This window comes from Vicugna pacos, chromosome 14, assembly GCF_048564905.1.
Source record: "Vicugna pacos chromosome 14, VicPac4, whole genome shotgun sequence".
In the NCBI taxonomy this organism is placed as follows: Eukaryota; Metazoa; Chordata; class Mammalia; order Artiodactyla; family Camelidae; genus Vicugna; species Vicugna pacos.
Genome location: NC_133000.1, coordinates 3,501,382 through 3,521,149, shown reverse-complemented (window position 1 = coordinate 3,521,149; position 19,768 = coordinate 3,501,382). Strand labels below are relative to the sequence as shown.

At 49.1% G+C, this 19,768-nt stretch overlaps 1 non-coding gene across 1 annotated transcript; it reads left to right on the top strand.

Annotated features, from left to right (window-relative positions):
* The first annotated feature begins 5,481 nt into the window (after window positions 1-5,481).
* On the top strand, window positions 5,482-5,554 carry TRNAA-AGC (transfer RNA alanine (anticodon AGC)). The gene has a single exon. It is a non-coding gene; the product is annotated as a tRNA-Ala (tRNA).
* Window positions 5,555-19,768: the final 14,214 nt, after the last annotated feature.

Sequence of the window (19,768 nt, the reverse complement as noted above, 5' to 3'; positions counted from 1 at the left end):
GCTTAATGTGTATCTCTAGCCAAAATCGTGCTCGTTTATCCTGTTTATGACCCACGTCCCCACCGGCAGGAAAGCGGCTAACAGAGGGGTTTTGTCTCTTTTGTTCTCGGCAGTGTCCTCTGTACCCAGAAAGAACAGTGCTCTGCACACAGTAACACTCAATAAATATTTGCTGAATGAGTGAAGACAGAATACAGGCTTTTAGCCTCAGGATTCTCACTCCAAACGAGAGAAGTCAAATATTTATAACAGATAAAAATTTATATAACAGTGCGGGGGTGAGGGAGTGGAGCATGAGAGAGCGGCAGGCGGTTGGGAGCTCGACCAGCTGAGGCGGCCAGGTCCCGGCCAAGAGGCTCTCAGACCTACTCAGTCCCGCTGCCAGCTGGTGGTGGTGGGTTTCCGGCTGGAAAGAACAGAATGGAGAACTTGTGGTTTTCAAACTTTTCTATTGGATCACTATTATATATTTATGGGACTCACTCATGGAGACCAGCCCTTGGTGCAGTGGGTTATTTTTACAAGTGTGATGGGACACTATGGATGACGAATTGGCCCAGCTTATAGGGCAAGTGGTCCAGAAACTTACTGCAGAGACTCGTCCCAGAAATACAGATTAAAATTTGTCCCCGTCCCCAGAGAACCGTGTGCCTGTCGCTCTTCAAAATGCAGTCCGCTCCATTAGCGGATGAATGGAGAGAGAAAATGTGGTCCATCCATACAGTGGAATATTTTTCAGCCTTGAAAAGGCAGGAGATTCTGATACAAGCTACAACACGAATGAACCTTGAAGACATTGTACTAAGTGAAATAAGCCAGACACAAAAGAACAAATATTATACGATTCCACTTACATGAGGCACCAGAGTAGGCAAATTCATAGAAATAGAAAGTACGATGGTGGGGGCCAGGGGCTGAGGGGCAGGGAGAATGGGGAGTTTGTGTTTACTGGGGACTGGATTTCAGTTTGGGAAGGTGAGAGGTTCCCTGGATGGATGCTGCTGATGACTGCACAACAGTGTGAATATACTTAATGCCATTGCACTGTGCACTTAAAAATGGTTAAGATGGTCAGTTTTATGTCTGTATATTTTACCACGTCTTATGAGTGCTTCCGCGTTTCCCAGGCTGGGGCCTGCGCATCTGCACACCCAGTGAGGCTTCCGAGGGGGCTGATGCTGCCTGTCCGCGGGCCTCCAGCGCAGCTGGCACAAGTCAGTCCAGCACCATCGAGCTCCCCACCCCCCCAAAGCACCTCGATCCAGTGTCCGGCTAAGGACCAGCGTTGTGTCTGCTGCTCCCCCAAGCTCTGCCCTCTGGGTTAGCAACAGTTTCAACAGTAAACACAAGAAGCCCCCACAGCCCCGCCTCCTGCATTCAAGGACCAACCGCTCTTTTTCAGGGAATCCAACCTCAACATCACCTCTACCAAAGCACTCATGTTGTAATTTCCCACACGCACAAAGCAGAGTATCCCCTGGGTGGAAGTGCGCGTAAGAGTTTATTACAGAAAGCTTGCACAGATCGACAAAGAATGAGTAACATCCTGACGGGAAAACAGCCAACAGTAGTCATGAAGAGGCACTGAGTGAAATAAGAACTACCAATGGCTGATCAGTGTCAAAAGTGATGAACATCATGAGTAATCAAACAAATGGAGGAAAACATTACAAAAATGCATTTTTCACAGATTGGTTTGGAAATAAATTAAAAGAATAATAACCAGTGTTGGCCTGGGTGTGAGGAAAGTGACCCACATTCTCTGATTGGAGAGACCGTAAACCTGTACATTTAAGCAACAATCCAGCAAGGTGTATCAAAAGCCTTTGCAGGACAGCACACTCTTTCCAGGAGTCTGTTCTTAGGAAAGAAGCAACAGGCACATGAAGATACATGCCCGGGATAGTTCACTGCTGTGTTGCCCAGGATAGCAAAAATAATCCAAACCTCCTAAACAACTGGTAAAACACATTTAATCTGTCTGTGGTAGTAAGAGAGGACTATACACTCATTAAAAGAAAAAATACTGTGCAGGTAGGCAGGGCTGAGTGGTGGAGTGTGTGCTCAGCACGTGCCCAGGGTGCGCTTGCGTCCTGGGTTCAGTCCCCGCTACCTCCATTAACAGCAATGAAGATACTGCGGATTATAGTTCCACTTTTACTCATTGGGAAGGATGTTCGGCATGCATGTGTTGGAAAAGCAGTTTAAACAGCTGTGTAATATGAATGGCATTTGTCTGAAAAGGACATACATATTTACATTCAAAGTCAGGAATCAACATTCCTGTCTCTGGGTGGAAAGATTTGGATTATTTTAATCATATCTCTGGTTGTTGCCTACCTGTATTATCTAATTTTTCTACAAGGATTATGTATAACAGTTTTTTCTTTCTTTTCTTTTCTTTTTTTTAATCTCTCATTTTGGCACATGAAAAGGGGCCACGAAGAACCCGGCCACCAGGATGAAGGGTGTTTGCCAGACTGAGCTGTGCCGCGGGGTCGCAGGCGAACTGAGAAGGGGGAGATTGGACGGAACCTCAAGGGCTGAGGCTTTCCGGGGAGACGCAGAGCCCCGGTGTTCACCGGGTGCCAGGAGGACACCGGGAACAGCAAACCCGGGGCTGCGGGGAGGGGTGAGCTTTCGGGTTCGGGACCCCGGCCCGGCCCGGCGATGACCCGGGCGGGGATGCTGCCCCCCCCCACAGCCGCTCCACTCCAGCCCCCGCCGAGCCGGCCGGGAGGGAGGGGTCCTGTCCCGCCGCAGGCACAGCGCAGGGTCCCTCCCGGGTCCCGCCCGCCCTGCAGATGTGGCTCCGCGGGCTCCGGGGTTTGTTCCCGCGGCAACCTGGCCACGGCCCAACAACGCAGTGACAGAGCCACGGCCCAGCTGAGGGCAAGGTCACAGTCACGCACCATGCAGGGGAGGGGCGGGCCCAGCGCCCCCTCCGCCCCGCCCCGCCCGCCCCCTCCCTCCCGCCGGACCAAGGCCGCGCTCTGCCTGCCAGTGGGGACCCTCCCCGCCCCAGCCGGGCTGCGCGGGTCCTGCCATCCCACCCCCGGGGGCTCTGTCCCCGCAGACCAAGGCATGAAGGGCGCCCTCTGGGCACCTGGGCCACAGGGGCCCCGACTCCCGGATAACGATCCGGTATCCTAAAATCAGGATAATCTGTTGGGGACCCAATTACAGCTCGTTTACCCAGATCTCCCATCTTCAGCAAAATGGACCACACCGGACACACCCGAGAACTGGAGGAGAAGCACGAAAATCAGAAGTAGGAATTGAGGTTTCAAAACCAGCATTTAGAACCCCGGGTCAGCAAATGCATCCGGCCCTCAGTCCCGGCTGCCTGCTCTGTTCTGGTACAGCTCCTGTTTGCGGAACCAGCCACAGACCGGGCAGCTTACCACCAGCAGAAACTGGGCTGCATTTGCCACCAGAAGCCACCTCTGAGTGCCCCCCGCCCCCATCCTCTATCAGAACGAGGTCTGTATCCTGGGCATCCTCAAGCACATGAGGTCAGGGTCCGCTGTTTCGCTCACGGCTGTATGAGGGCTCAGTAGTTAAGGGTGAAATAAGTGAACAAAGTGCTGTCAAGAACCCAGAAAGCCACCTGGGGCCGCCCAGAGCAGGACAAAGAGCTCTGGCCACTTACTTCCATGGTCCGAATGCACCCGTGCACCAGAGCCCAGGACAGCCTCTCCCACTCGGACCAGGAGCCCCCAGCAGGGGCTCTGGGAAGCTCCAGTTTCCACAGGACACGTTTCAGTCTTTGCTCCGGTTACCCCAGCCTCCTTGAACCAGTACGTGGGCTATACCCCAGGCCCAGGGTTCCCCCCAGGCACCTGGACGGCCTCCCCAGCCCCACCTGTGAGGCCTTCCCAGACAGGGCTGGCTCCAGGCTCCATTCCCCCAGGCCTGGCGCTCCGGCCCCCAGGCCCTTCTTCTGGGTTCCCGACAGTAGCTTTCACCCCCGAACATCCTAACTGTTTACTTGTTTTCCTGGCTCACTGTCTGTCTCCTGGTGGAGCGTAAGCTCTGTGCGATCAGGTTTATGGTTGTTTTTCCCCATTTTGTTCAGGGCTGTCTCCCCGGTTAGCCCCACACTGGGCACACAGCAGGCACTGGATAAATCTTTCTTTGTTAAGGGAACATGTAAGATGGAAGCATACAGTTAAGCATGGACACCCGGGACAGAGTAGTGCAAATCGTGAGACGAGGCTCAGGAGGCATGAAGCCTGGAAGCTCTGAGGCTGTGCTTGGCAGGGGGCTGGATGGCAGGCAACAGCCTAGAGAAGACGGAAATACTCGGCCCTGCTTTTCTCCCTTCGTCTGTGCTTTCTGAAAATGACCTTAAAACCGGAAGGGAAGAAAAGCTTATGTGATGGTGTAAATTAGCTCTGAGAGCTTGGAGGGGAGACAAGTCACTGTCTTCAGTGTTTCTCAGTCACCTCCAGCCTCCTCCTACCCCTTTCCCAGTTGAGCAGGAAACCCAGTCTCCAAGATTTCGTGAAGGCTTCTTCCCGCAGGGTTATTCAAGAGTCCCTAGGAAAGGGGTGTTTAAAAGTGCCCTGCAGGCCCCTCTCATTGTCTCCTGGCCCTGCCCCAGGCTGGACAAGAGATGGTGCAGGCCCCCTGGGCAATAGTCTCACCCTCTCTTCCAGATCTGGCCACAGAGACCCAAGTTCAGTCCTGGTGAGCAGAGCCGTGTGGTCCAAGGAAGGAGAGAAAGCAGGCAGTTGGCACTGAATCTGTCCATCAAGTCGGACAGGCAGGTCCAAGTGAGGACCCTCCAGGAGGCCAGGGGGAGGCTTACTGGAGGCACACAGACCGTTAGGAATCTTTGAGAAATCACAGGAATGGTGAGAGGCAAGGATATTGGGATGGGAGTGGGGTAAGAACAAAGGTACCAAAACCACAGACCAGTGTGACCTTGAACACTAACATCTGTCCAGGTGAGATTAACAAACCAATGTCGTGTTATTAAGCTGATGTTGCCCGTACACTAAGGAGAAGAATGAATGATTCTAGGGCGTTAACTTGTGTAACCTCATACCTTATTAGTTTTCTTGATAGATTGAAACTCGGGATAAAAGAGCGTCTTCATTTCGGCGAGATGATTTAGGCATAGACAAGCTGGGGAAATGCTGGCCAGACGAGTCGTCCACACTACATACATCCTCACCTCCTGTGCTGTGCGAGACTCCGAAATCAGGAAAATGAATAAAACGTGGTCCTCGCCTTGGAGAAGCTCAGCCTGGTGAGTGAGATGGCTATGTAAAGAAGTAATTATGATACACTTTGATAAATGCGGCCATTGAGTCATTCCAAAGTGCCGTGTGCGGCAGAAAGGCAGCTGACTTTGTAGCTGGTTGAAGGACATTAGTTATTCAACATCAAGGTGGAGGGAGGTCTCTATACTACTTCAGCACAAAGATTTATATGTTGTCCAAACTCTTTTAAAAAACTTACAGGAACGTAGAGGGAGGGTATAGCTCAGTGGTAGAGCATGTGCTTAGCATGCACAAGGTCCTGGGTTCAATCCCCAGTATCTCCATTTAAAAAAACAAAGCAAAACTGAGAAGCAGCTGGAGCCCTGATGATCTGGGGCCTGCCCGGTCCTGGCTGCACAGAAGCGCCACATAAGACCCAGCTCTCTGCATAGTTCCTCGCCCCCTAGAACGATGGGGCCCATGCTGATGACCGCCCTTGCCCCACAAATTAATTGGATCGAGAAATAGTTAGTACAGCTCTATGCTAGAAGCCATTCTGATACTGCTCTGACACTGTAAGCCAGCAGCTCCTTTTCTTTGCTTATGAGGAGGAGCGGCTGACTTCCTTCTGCTCAGGTCTGCGTATCCTGAGGTCTCCTGTACCTGTTTCCTTAACTTCAGCTGCTGCCTGATGCTTACTGCCTGCCCCTCTCTTCCAGCCCTGTTTCTGAGGTTCAGGCTCCTCCCCCACCAGCCACATCACTGATGGAGCCTCTCGGATAAGTTGGTCTTGTGCTGGCACTGCTGCTTCCTCCCTCCCCACCTGTCCCTTCCCTGCTCCCCGATCTCCATGCCTGCAGGACCTGGATGTACCAAGCCCCTGTCTGATCTCTAAATGTCAGCTTCCCTTCTGCCTCATGTCTACTCCAGCCAGGACCCCAACACATGCAAACATACATTCCTGTGTCCATGCACACACTTACACACAGACACATGCCTGTTCACAACCCACCGACTCCCCTGCCTTGGGCTATTCTCCCAACCCCTCAAATCCAGAAGGCTTTGATGTATTGTACCAAGGGGCAAACCAGGGCAGATGGGTGAACATTCCTCTGTGGCAGATTTTAGATCGGTAAGAGAAACAACGCTGTTAAGACTCTTTGGCTCAAGAATATTATGGGAGGGGATTTCTACTATTCTCTGTAGGGAGTTAGACCAGGCCAGTGTTCCCAGATCTGGCTGTACAGCAGCTTGTTTAAATGCAGGCTCCAAGGCCCAATCCAGAGCTGCCATGTTCGGATTCAGTGTGGGAGGTGGGAATCTGTATTCTTAGCAAGTTCACTAGATTATTTGATGCAGCTGGTTCTGCGACTGGCATCTGAATTAGATGCTCTTGCCTCTAAGGGGGAGCCCACATTTGTGCTTTTTTCACAATGATGGCTCTGTGAGGTCAAGACACTGTTCAAAATGTTACAGCTTAAAAGGCTAAGTTTCAGAGCAGCTCACCCTTTAACCCTGCCAGCAAAGCCAGGACTGCCATTCCTCACGTTCAAGGATGCTGCAGCCTCTGGGACTACTTCCTGCTCAAATGCTCCTGAAAGGTCAAGTGCATGAGCGTCAGACCTCTGCAGAGGCTGTGCTACCAGAATTCAGGTGCATTCCCTGGGGCCCTGGCATGGCCTCGCCTTGTGAGCACGGCCCGGCCAGGGTCTGACTCTGCCGACGCTGGGAACAGCCCTGAACATCTGCTTCCCTCTTGAAACCATGAGCCTGCGGGTGAATCCGCGTGGTTGGGGCTGGGAGCCAGGGCATCACAACTGTTCTGGCTAATCGTGCAGGAGACCAGACCCCATCTCCACTGGGAGAACAGCCCATCCTCTTCTGACACAGGGCCTGGCCTGGGTTTCCCTTCTCCTTTAAAGAAAAAGATATTTTGGACTCTCATCATTTAGTACTTGAAATTAGCATCTCTCTGTAATTATACATATATAAAATAAATATATATATATAATGAGAATGTACTGTGTATATATTTCTACCTGTCTCCTGTCTGTAATGTCTGACACGTATCTGGCCAACTCCTAACCCTTCCATCGGGAACATCCCCTTTTTTCAGTGTATCACCTTCCACCAGCACAATGTTTCTCATATCCAAAGGAGGCTAGTAATAGTGTTATCCACAGTCACAGTGGACCAGTTTTACTTCTTGGTGTTTCATTTCATCCCAGGATACGCTGAGCTTCAGATAAACATATACAAGTAAACTAGAACACAGGTCATGAACCCCAGACGGAAAAGGACAACCTTTTACTGAACAAGCCCGGGATGCAGGCAGCAAGGGTAGAAAGAGGGCGGGCAGAGGAGGAGCAGCCAAGGGCTTAGATGTCCCTGGAGCGCTTCACAGGGATGACTGTGCATGTAAAAGTCCGAAATCCCACGACAGCTGCTGAGGGCCATTGATGCCCGTGAAATGCACCCACCATAAAGCCGGGGACTTGGTGGGATTTAGGCGTGAATCTGGAGGCAAAACAAGGATTTTCTAATGTCGAAGCAACACACCAAGGGCGTCAGAGACTCTTTGGTGTGCTTGATAAAGCAGGGTCCTGCTCGCCCCACCCATGCAGGACAGTGGCAGTGTGGAGCCCTCCCCCTCTGGCCCTGCCGCGGAGCTCTGGCCCAGGTCTCAGAGAGCACGGGAGAGGCGTGGGGCACAGGACGGGGCAGCACCCCATTCTGTCAGAAGTATCACTGGTAGACAAGGAGTCAGCCTGGCAGGAGTCCCGTCCCCGCTAGTCTTCGAGGCTCCTGGGCTTGGACTACACACCCTGAGGCCGGGGATCCGGGTTCCCAGCCCCCCGGGCTTCAGTGGGAGGGAGTCAGGACCGTGGGTGTGGCTGGCAGGACGTTCGAACCTGCGCCTGCGCAGACGTGGAGAACGAGGGCTGGGGCAACTGGCCGGGGTGGGGGTGGGGGAGTAAAATAGGTCTCAGTAGGCTGGTGGTCTGAGCATGAGTAATTTTCATATGAAGTGGATGTCACAGTGGACTCTGCGTGCAATTTCTGTCTGTTAAAATGAGGTGGAGGAAATGCAAGTAGAATTGCTCCAAAAAGCAGCACAAAATCATCCTGCAAAACAGCTTGTTTTAATCGCCAGAAATCATCTGTTGATTGTTATTCTCAGGATCTGGGCAAAAGAGCACCGCAGATTCCATCTCTGCCTCCCTCGAAGCTCGCCAGTCAAAGAGAGACACGTAAGTAGGACACGGAGAGCAGCGGAAAACGTCTAAGCGAGGCGGGCGGTGAGGGAATGGCAGCCCGCGTAGCTCTGGCGCGCGCAGCCGCAGTGCGGAGCACGGCCCGGAGCGCTGCCGCGGGCAGACCCCGCAGGCAGCCCGGCCTTGGTGCGGGCCCTCAGCGTTCAGAGCGCTGGCCGGGGGCCAGCCCTGCACCGGGAGTCTGGAGGTGTGTAAAGATGAAAAAGGTATGATCCTCACTCTCAAGGAGGGTACCATCCAGAGGACATTAAGGCATACACGTGATGGAGTGGAAACAGCACAGGTGTGAAGGCTGCCATCAGAATTCAACTTCATAGTGCCACTCTGAGCCACTGTTTCTTCTTCTGTAACAAGGGGTAATAGTATGGGCCTCCCAGGGTTGTGGAAACATTGAAGGAGCTAATAAAAAGGCCTAATGCAATGACTGATCTAATAAATGTTAGTTTTCCTCCTTCCTTCCACCAATTGCCCTAATACAAGGCCGAATGTGATATATCACAGAGGTAAAAAAAAAAAAACTGTTCTGAGAATTCAGAGAACTGAGGTGCAGTTACTTACAGCTGGGGGAGCTCATTAAAGGGTTCATGGACAAGGTGGCCTTTGAACTTGACTTTGAAGATGGGTAGGTTTAGAAATGTAGAAACAGGGGTTGAGGAGTTCCAGACATAGGGACCAATATGGGCAAAGTCCAGGGGCAGGTGGACGCTGGCGTGGGAGATAACATCGGGAGATCACGAGGGGTCGTGTCATTGAGGGCCTTGATGCCAGGCTAAGGTTAAACCTCAGGTATAATCAAAGGTATCTGAGCAGGAAGGTGAGATTGGTGGGAGCTATGCTTTATAAATATGCATCTTGTAGCTGAGTTTCTAATCAAGTGGAGAGGAATTCTTACCAATTCTAGAGGCTAGAAGGTGATGATGTTCTAAACTGTGCAGGGGAAATGGACTAGGAGGTGGCTGGAAGACTTGATAAGCAGGATATGTGGGTGAAGAGCACAGAGGAACCCCATCTATGATGCTGGAGCCTTAGAGACTGGAGGGATGGAGGCCCCTTTAATAGAAACAGGAGAAATGCAAAGAAGATGAGGAAGTCAAGCTGGTGGCGTCTATTCTGGGAAGAAAGGACCTACAGAAGAAAGGAACTGTAGCTCAGAAGAGAGGTCCTACATAGAAAGAGATGCTCGTGAGTCACCGACATCAGGGTCGATGGAGCTGATGAAAAGAAGGCCGGGGACAGAGCTTTGGGATGAGGACATCGTGGGGGGAGGGGGAGGGGGAGGAAGACGTGGGAGCCAAGGAGACGATAGAGAGGCAGAGGCATGGGGCAGGGCAGCTTCAAGGAGGCCAAAGAAAGAAAGCTCCTGGCAGAAAGGGAGGTGACCTCTGGTCACTAGTGACCAATGGTGCAGAGACACCAAAGACGATGGAGAACAAGAGGGTAGCTTTGCAACTTAAAGCTCATCAATGGTAATTCTTTCAAATCCCATTTTTGTTGCTGTATTTTTTTTTTTTTTGCTTTTGCTTTTGCTTTTGGATTTTGCACAGATTGTTTTTGTAATAACAACAACAAAAATTACTAATGATCTTGACCAGATAAGACCTCTCAGATAGTAAAGACTTCAGGAGAGTACTAAGTTAGGAAGTATACGCGATGGTTGTAGGTGGCCCTTTGAGAAGTTCCATCACCAAGAGAAGGAGAAAGATGGTTCCAGGAACATCTTATGGAAAGATCACTCCAGGAAGAGTGCAGTGATGATCCAGAGCCCCCTGCTTTGGGGACAGCTGGTTATTAAATTGTCAGGAATTCTGTGAGCTTCTTGTTACAACTGGCTTGAAATACCCCCACCATGGGCATGTTTACACCACAGAAATTGGCAACTGCTACAAATCACTCACCCACCTCCTCTCCACAAACCCAACCAGTAGCTAAACGCTTCACCAGTGTTAAGATGGAGATGGTGATCGTGTTTCTCTGCTGGGTAGATGAACATGATGGAGGGAGAGACTGGAAGTGGTTAACGTGGAGGGACAGGAGGTGGGCCGGGGAAGGGAGGCGCCAAGGTTCAGCGAGGCCCCAAGTGTTGCTGTGGCAGGTAGGGATACGGAGGTTACGGAGGATGCCGGATTGTGAGGGCCAGGTTTTGGAAGCATCATCATGTGAACTCAGATGAAGGACTAAATAAACCCCCCCTAACCTACCTGACTCCGCGAGTGAGCTAATAAGCATCAACTCCATCTCAGCAAAGAAAGCAATTAGATCAAACTGAAAAAAATTATGCTTGAGGGGAAAATACCTTTAATTGAAGCTGGAAAGCCATGCCTTCACTCTGGTGTGGTCTCTCTTTGGGTTGTCATGCCTCATGCCCTAGAAATCATTGCCAGTGTTAAGGCTTGTGGTGGAATCCCTGAGTTTAGCAGGACCCCTCAGTCCCATTACCATGAGAATAACTCCATCAACCAGAACCAGAAGAGCTGGACAGGAAGGCACATTGTGGTCTGAGTGAACATGATCACAGAGATAATACACTCTACGTGTGTGTGTGTGTGTGTGTGTGTGTGTGTGTGTGTGTGTTTGTGTGTGTGTGTGAGTCCTTGCACTGGCCAATGGAGATATCCTTGGTGAGTAACTGGGCTCTAGTGTGACACTGGGGGGGAGCAGGGGGAGATAATTAGGTTTCTTTCTTTCTTTTTTAATGGAGGCGCTGGGGATAGAACCCAGGACCTTGCGCATGCTGAGCATGCGCTCTCCCACTGAGCTACACCCTCCTCCGTACATTGGTTTCTTTTTTCTTAGGAGAAAATGAACATTTCAGCTAGACAATCATCAGATTGTGAGGCTAAGATTGGAAACTTGGTTAGTGGTGACAGTAACCCTCAAAAATGAGCTGGAAGTTTCTTTCCTCAGATACAGTATTTGAAATTTGCTCTTTCCTGACACTCTTATGACACATTCCTTGACCTTTCAGAATTTTCATTTAATTTTAAAAGGAATTATGATAAAAGTACATCTTATCCTAAAATATATTTAACCTTCATTGTCGGTTTTATTAAAGTGTTCTGTGTAGGTTCACACACACACACACACACACACACACACGGAAAGAAAGTACATGGAAGAGGTAGATAAGGAAAGAAAAACAGAGACAAGAGAGAACAGAATAGAACACGCTGGGCCGCCCGCGGGTGAGGACCCAGGTGTGACTGAACAGCCTTCAGTAAGGACATCACATCTCTCAGGTCCCCTCATGGGCATTAATAAATACAGGAATTTCTCACCATTGCAGGGCTGACTGCAGGCAAGGGCTACCAGCTGCTTCCTCACTTAGGACGGCAGTCCCCCTGGCTCCCAAGCAAACGTTAGAAATGCCATCCCTACTCCCAGACACGTATCTCAGGAAAGACATTCTCAGAGCAGCTGAGGACACTTGCTTCCATTTCCTTCAAATCAGTGATGTCTCTGACTAACACACTTGGCCCCCCACTGCTGAGATTTCCAGAGGGGAATTCTTTGCAACTCTCTGTGATATGTTATCTGGCCCATGAATAAAAACCTGCTTTTCTCTTCTTTGAGGATAAACAGTGTCGTCAGTGGATGGGAGAGAGATTTCTCAAAGTTCTCAAAGTTAAGATGGAGCCCAAGATCTTGGACTCAAAAGGTCAGGGACGGGTCATCTTTGATTGAAGGGTTTAAGTTAAGGTGACTTTCACTATCAGCTCAATGTGAATTAACTTGGAAACGTGACATGCTCTGGAAAGAAGCTAGAATGACATTGCAGAGAGAGGAATAATAGTCATAACAGAATCTAAAAAAAATGAGAGGTGGTTGATGAGAATTTCTCAGTAAGTGCATGCCACTGTCCCCAGAGAGGAGGTCGGGAGAGTGACCAGGTGTCTAATCTCTTTGCCATTCTTATTGTGAACTAAATAATTTGGTAATCCTGGTTTATACAGGTGTAAATCTGTGTTTGAATAGGTTTAGGTTGAATGATAATTTATAAATCCATTTTTTAAAAAACAGCAATAAAAGTGATGGTTAATACAGACAGAGACTTGACTATGTGCCAGACCTTGATCCCTAGAATTTCTTTTCTCTTCTTTATCACCTGGCAAATAGCTAGCTAGCTATCTTTCAAGACTTGCCTCAAATACTCTTTAGCCTGCTCCCTCCTCTGGAATCAAACTCTCTCCATCCTGTGTACAGATATCCATCAGAGCCCTCTTGACACTTTCTTGCACTCATTTTTGTAATTGCAGGCACCTGCAGGCAGTGACCACGTCTGATTCATCCTGATCGTCCCAGCACAGCTCAGGAAGAAGACTTGGGTAATTTTTTTGTCAGCATCCTTGAAATGTAATCTACATACAGTGAAGCTACCATTTTTAATTAAACAATTCAGTGAGTACTGACAAGTGTATACCATTGTGCACATGATCACAATCATGAGACAGAATATTTCCATCTCTCCAGAAGTTCCCTCTGGCCCCTCTACATTCATTCCCCTTCTCCCACCCCCTGACCCAAGGCAAACTTTGATCTGCTTTCTGTTACTGTATTGCCTTTTGTAGATTTCACATAAGTGAAGTCAAATAGTATATTTGTGTCTGATTTCTTTCACTTAGTATAATATTTTAGCAATCCATCCATGCTAATGCACTTGCCTCTGATTCATTCCTTTTTCTTCCTGAGTAGTATTCCATTGTATGGATATACCACAGTTCATTTATCCATTCACAGGTGGATGAGCATTTGAGGTATTTCCAGTTTGGGGCTGCTATGAACAAAACTCATAAGAACATTTGAGTACAATTTGTCATGGACATGTGGTAGGAGTGGAGGTCCTGGATCCTATGGTAAGTGCATGTTTAACTTTACAAGAAACTGCTGAATTGTTTTCCTAAGTGACCATAACGTTTTTCACTCTGATCATCAATGCACAGGGGTTCCAGTCACTCCAGATCCTTCCCAAGGACTTTTTTTTAAATTGAAGTATAGTCAGTTTACAATGTTAGCTTCAGGTATACAGCAAAGTGATTCAGTTATACATATACATACATACATATGTATATTTTCGGTTTTGTTTCCATTATGGCTCATTACGAGAAACTCAATTAAGTTCCTTGAGCTATACAGCAGGTCCTTGTTGCCAAGGATTTTTTTTTAATCTTAGCTATTCTAGTGGGTATCTCACTGATTAATCAGGTTAGCATCTTTTCACATGTTCATTTGCCAAACTCAGATCTTCATTGATAAACATATTGTAAATCTTTTGCCCATTTTATTAAAACGTTGGGTTGTTTGTTTTCTTTGTATTTAGCTGTAGGCATTCTTTACATATTGTGGATATAAGTCCTTTGTCAGACACATGTTTTAGAAATACTTCCTCCCAGCCTGTGACTTGTTTTTTAATTTTTCAGCACTATCTTTGGAAGAGCATAAGTTTTAAATTTTTATGAAATCTAGCTGATGAGTTTTTGCTTTTGTGTCCTATTTAATAAATCATTGCCCAGCCTAAGGTCACTAAGAACTTTCTCCTCTGTTTTCTTCTAGTAGTTTTATAATTTCAACTCTTTTATCTTTTATTTGTATCCATGTACCATTTCAAGTTAATTTTTATAAGTGGTATGAGGTAAAGATATATATATATATAGATATAGATATATATATATATAGCTATCCAGTTGTTCCAGCATGATTTGTTAAAAGATTATCCTTCTTCATTAAACTGTTATGGCAATTTTTTCAAAAACTCAATGGCCATATATATGTGGATCTATTCTGAAGATCACTACTCTAGTTCATTGAACTACTTGACTGTCTTTAAGTTGATACCACACTATCTTGATTTCTGTTGCTTGTAACCAGGGAGTGTGGGTCCTCCAAGTCTGTAGTTCTTGTTCAGAACTCTTTTGACTATTCAAGGTCCTTTGCATTTCCATGCAAATTATAAAACCAACTTGTTGATGTCTATTTAAATAAAAAAAAAGCATGCTGGGATTTTGACTGGTATTGGTATTGTTTTGAATACATAAAAATGTTATGTATATGTTATATGTTAATTTGAGAAGAATGGACATAATTGTAGATGAATATGTGAACTCCTTTTACATGCAAGGTGCTTCAACCCATTTGATTTGTATAGCACTTTATAGGTTCCAAAGTCAATTCACATATGTAATCTCATTTGATCCACCGAGCAACCAGAGGGAAATGGTGACCTCACTTTGCAAATGAGAAAACTGAACCACAAGAGACTGACTGGGGGCAACGAGTGGGTGTGTGGTGGCGCCAGCTGGCCTGGCTTTTTCACTTCACCTCTGCCGGACATTTGATGCCTGATCCTGTAAATATTGATCTGGTGGATCTGAAATGCTGGCATGTAGGCCAACGCAGAGAAGATCTGGCACAGAGCAAATTCAGCCCTACACTTCCACTCCCTTTTATTTGGTAAAGAGTTGGCTGGAGACACAGTCACCCCTGCTTTCAGACCAGCCCTGGGGAGCTGGCGCCAACCATCTTGTGCATCATAAACATCCCGGAGCTTTAAAAATGCAGATGCCTCTGCCTCACCCCCAAGGTTTTGATTCACTTGTCTCGGGGTAAAGCCCGAGTATTAATAGTTCATAAAAGCCTCCCCGGTGATCCTAATACACAGCCGCGTTTGCAAACAGCAATCCCGGTGTTCCCAGGGAAAGAAAGAGCAAGAAACCAGAGGAGAGGCTTCTGAGAGCTGCAGAGAGTGAGAGGCCTGTGGGTCATTGGTCCCTGGCGTAACGGGCCCCGCTGATCAGAAGGGAAGGGATATGAGAGCTGCGCGGAGGGTCTTGAGAAATTCCTTAGAATCAGGAGCAGAAACCATACACGTGACCACTCCCTGCGGGGACCGATCCCCATTCCTTTAAAAATACCCTTATCCTCAGTGAATAATCAGAAATTCAAGTCTCATAGAATCAGATAAATTCATAGCAGGAAAGGGCTCGAGATTATTTTGTCCAACTTTCTCATTTCACAGATAAGAAAACTGAAGTCCTCCGAGACTAACGGCTGCGTCAGCACCGTCCCCCTCCCCTCAGACCGGGCTCTTTCCACTGCTCTGTGCAGCCTGAGCCATCCGTCCACTTTTTATGAGGAGGTAACTCCAGCTGGGGTGCGGGGCTGATTTCTGGCTTATGGACCGCTCAGGCCACTGGCTCCCAAATCTTGGCACATCCAACGCATCACTGGGGAATTTAAAATATAGGCTCCTGAGTGCAGCCTAGAGCCCAGATCTTTGGGGTGGAGACTAGGAATATGATTCATCCCCTCCCCTACTCCCCCCGGCTCCTGTCTGGCCTCTCTTGTCCAGTTTAGTGTCTCTTGCAAAACTATGACCCAGTCTTCATTAAGCCCCAACGCCCCACCCACCTCCCTCCAGCCCCTGGCAACCACCACCTACTTCCGGTCTCTATGAATTTGACTCGTAAAACAGGAGAGCAAGCAAATTTCCATGCATTTTCTATTGACAACATTTAAAATGTGATGGTGATAACTGAGTTTATTTTTCGGTGAATGAGGGAGGAGGGGCTGGGGCTGGGGGCCCAGTTCTCCGTGAACTTCACCTTCCTCTGGGGGGCTCTGTGCTGCCGCTCCACCCCAAACAGCGCGGGAGCGCAGCGCACAGAGGAAGCTGCGCTCGCGTCTGCGCCGCCGGGGCGCCCGGCGCATCTCCTCCTGGGTTCCCTGCAGCCACTCAGCGATCACCAGTGACCCCGTGGGCAGGCACATTCTGTGTTTCCAGCAAGTTTCAGGCGAAGCAGATGTGCGAGCCTAGGGACCACGCTTTGAGAAAAGCAAGGCACCCCCCCCAGCTGGGGGAACCTTGACACCCAGGCCAGGCAGGGCCTCCCTGAGGTTCAAAAAGTCCAGTCCCAATTTGTTTTTTGCCTTTTTACTTAATCACCTGATAGATTAAAAAAATTTTTTTAATTTTATTATATTATTTAATTATTTTATTTTGGCAGGGGGTAGGTAACTAGGTTTGATTTTTAGAGGAGGTACTGGCGATTGAACCCAGGACCTTGTGCATGCTAAGCATGTGCTCTACCACTGAGCTACACCCTCCCCACAATCACCTAATACATTTTTTAAATGGGAGAATGCCAAAGCAGTTACAAAAATATTGGAGTATTTTAACTGTTCACGGTTTAACAAATTAACACGTTGGTCACACCCACACAGATACAATGAGTGTAACTGTGCCTGTCACAGAATCATGTGCTACATTTAAAAAACATAGATGAATTCCCAGAGCACGGCAGGTGTGCGGTGTGGGAACGGGACACAATTTCAAGGTGTGGGATGAACATCTTGCACTCTCGGCAGTTTTCTCTGGGGCTGAAGGTGTAATTTATTTGGAAATAATGTTGAAGCCAGGGGTCCCGCAGGCCCGGTGCACACACCTGGTAAATGAGACTCGGAGACCAGAGGCCCGGCCTTGCCAGCAGGGCCCGCTGTCCCAGTCCTGGTTTGGGGACCGCCTCTCTCCAGATGACTGTCACAAGGTTATGTCTAATTCCTCCAGTGAGTCCCCACCCTCTTCCATCCAGAGGTTTGGGCTGACTGTGGCCTCAGCAAGATCCTGCAGGACACGCAGGAGAGAGTTACCCAGAAAACACCAGGAAGGGGGCGTGGGGGCCGTGCGCATTCCCACTGCTCTCCGGGCCTGGGCGGGGTCTGGCCACATCCATGGGACCATCTCAGAAGCTGATGGAGCCGCTCTAAGGCTTCCCAGCCCCTCCCTGGGCCTGTTTCTTGAGCTCCCCCGTGTTTTCAAATGGGGTGACTTTGAATTACAAAAGTTCTCATTCTAGGAAAGGAAAGATGACATTTCCATCTGTAAGAAGCTAGTTTAGCAGACTTAAAATGTTAGTAGACCTGCAACGTGGACCACCTTCCCCCACCCACCCAGCACACACACTTATTCTCATCAGTCCTTGGAACCTAATATGACATCTGGCTGGCCTCAGTGAATGAATGGAGTTGTAAGAGCGGTCCTGTGAGACTCTAATATCACAGTGGTGCCTGGACTTGCCTCATGAAATCCCAGCTGACCCGCGGGGCCAGGGCCCCCCCCAGTCCTCCGGAGGGGTACAGGCACATCAGAATGCCACGGGCCGGGGCCAGCCCTCTGCGTCAAGACTCCGTCAGGGTACCTGTCCTCCCTGAAACGCCTGGTCCTGTCATCCCGTTCACTGGCTGTCCTTGTTCTTATGCAAATCTAAGCCGCAGCGCTAGGGAAATCAGTCCTCTGTAGGTACCCTAGCCCCGGGCGCTCCACCTCCCCAAGGGCTGGGTTGCTGGGCAGACCTTCACGCACCCAAGTCTGTCTTCTCCAGGTCGCACGCACCTTGGGCACTGCTCCCTCATGACTGTCCCCTCTCCCTGGCCAGGACAATTAGAGCGACCTCATGTCCCCATCTGGAAGTCTTTGGAATCTTCTCCGCCTCCCCAGGCAGGGCCGAGCAAACTCCTTAGTAAACAGGTTGGCACGACACCAAGTCCTTTCAGTATTCAACACCATTTACTCCCGAGCCCCAACTCACCTGGCTGTGTGATAACCCTTTAGACGGCTGCTTCCTCCTGTCCTTGGGGCTGAGAAAGTGGGTTCTGTCTAAGGATAAGAGCGTCATTTAGACATCATCCAGCATGCAGAAGAGACTTCGGCTTGGGACAAAGACAGACCGTTTCTAAGCCAGTCTCTGCTGTCTGAACGTGGTGGACTCGTCCCACAAGGCTGGGATTGTGCGGCTCGCAAAGAAATAAATGAGCTTGGAAGGGAGTGTGAAAGGGCTTTGTGAGAGCATGCTTGCTGTGAATGCGCCACCAAGAAGTAAGTGTCACTGCTTCCTCCCTGTAAGAGCTGGACAGTTCCATTAACTCTTAGGAGCGTGCGATAAACACCAAAGTTAAAAGATGAAAAGAAAACATATTCACGGAAACAAAATCATGCAGACACATTTTCATCATCTATTGACACAGTCTGACTTCCAGCTGGTATACGGTCAATGTCAAGTAACCTTTCCTTAAAGAAGAGGCTCCTTCAGAGAAGAAGAGCGTCTGTAAGTGACGAGCAAGCGGCGGAGGCAGCAGAGGGAGAGGGACCCCAGACCAGCTTGCCCGGTGCGTCAGTCAGAGTCCTTCCATTGCAAGTAGCCCCAAACCAACTCCAGTGGCTTCCAGAGAAAGGCTACTTATTGGTTATGGAACTTCAAAGTCCAGAGAGGGGACAGGCTTCCAGGGTGGTAGGTCCACCTCCAGCCCCCGGCTTCGTGGTCTCTCTGCTCTGCCATCCTCGGGGTCCGTTTTCTCCCAAGACCGCTGCCCCCTCTCCCTCCCCTTCCATTGACTTCATGGAACAACGTGATGTCACTGACTCACTGCGGAGGGAAAGACACAGATGAGGTGAAATGTGAACGCTGGCTCTGCCGGGGAGCCGGGCGTCCGGGCCAAACGTGCACCTCTTAGGCACCAGCTCCCGCATCTGGAAAACGGGAAGGGAAATAGGGTCTGCATCCTGGGGTTGTTGTGAGCATTAAATGGGACGGGGAGGCGGAGGCCCCCACATGGTGAGCGTGGATACACATAAGAGCTCACTCTGTCTTTATGGGACATATTAAGTGCTTACAAAGTGTCAGGTATTGTGCCCGCTTACAAAGACAAGAGTTAGAAGAGAGAGACACGTGTGTGGCAGGTACCCTCCCTGGATATCCTTACTCCCACGACAGGAGCAAGATTGGGAACCTGTCCGACTGGCATCTGGGGTGTGGCGGAGAGAGGTGGGCAGGAGAAATGGGGAGGAAGGTGACACTGGCCTCCAGGGTTGCTTCAAGGCGTTTAGGCTCCTTCATGTTCAGCACGGAATTGATTTCATGTTTAATTTCCAATCAAACCACGTACAGAGACACTTCAGGCTCCATTCCAGACCACAATAAAGTGGGCAGCACAATCGAGCGAGTCACATGAATGTTCTGGTTTCCCAGTGCATAGGAGTTATGTTTGCACCCCACTGCAGTCTGGTAAGTGTGCAATAAAATAGCATTATGTCCGAAAAAACAATGGACACACCTGAGTTTTAAAAAATTCACTGCTGAAAAATGCTAACTATTATCTGAGCCTTCAGCCAGGCACAGTAGTGACATCAAAGATCCCTGATCACAGATCATCATGACAGTAATAGAGAAGTTTGAAATATTGTAAGAATGACCAAACTGTGGCACAGAGACACGGAGGGAGCAAATGCTGTTGGAA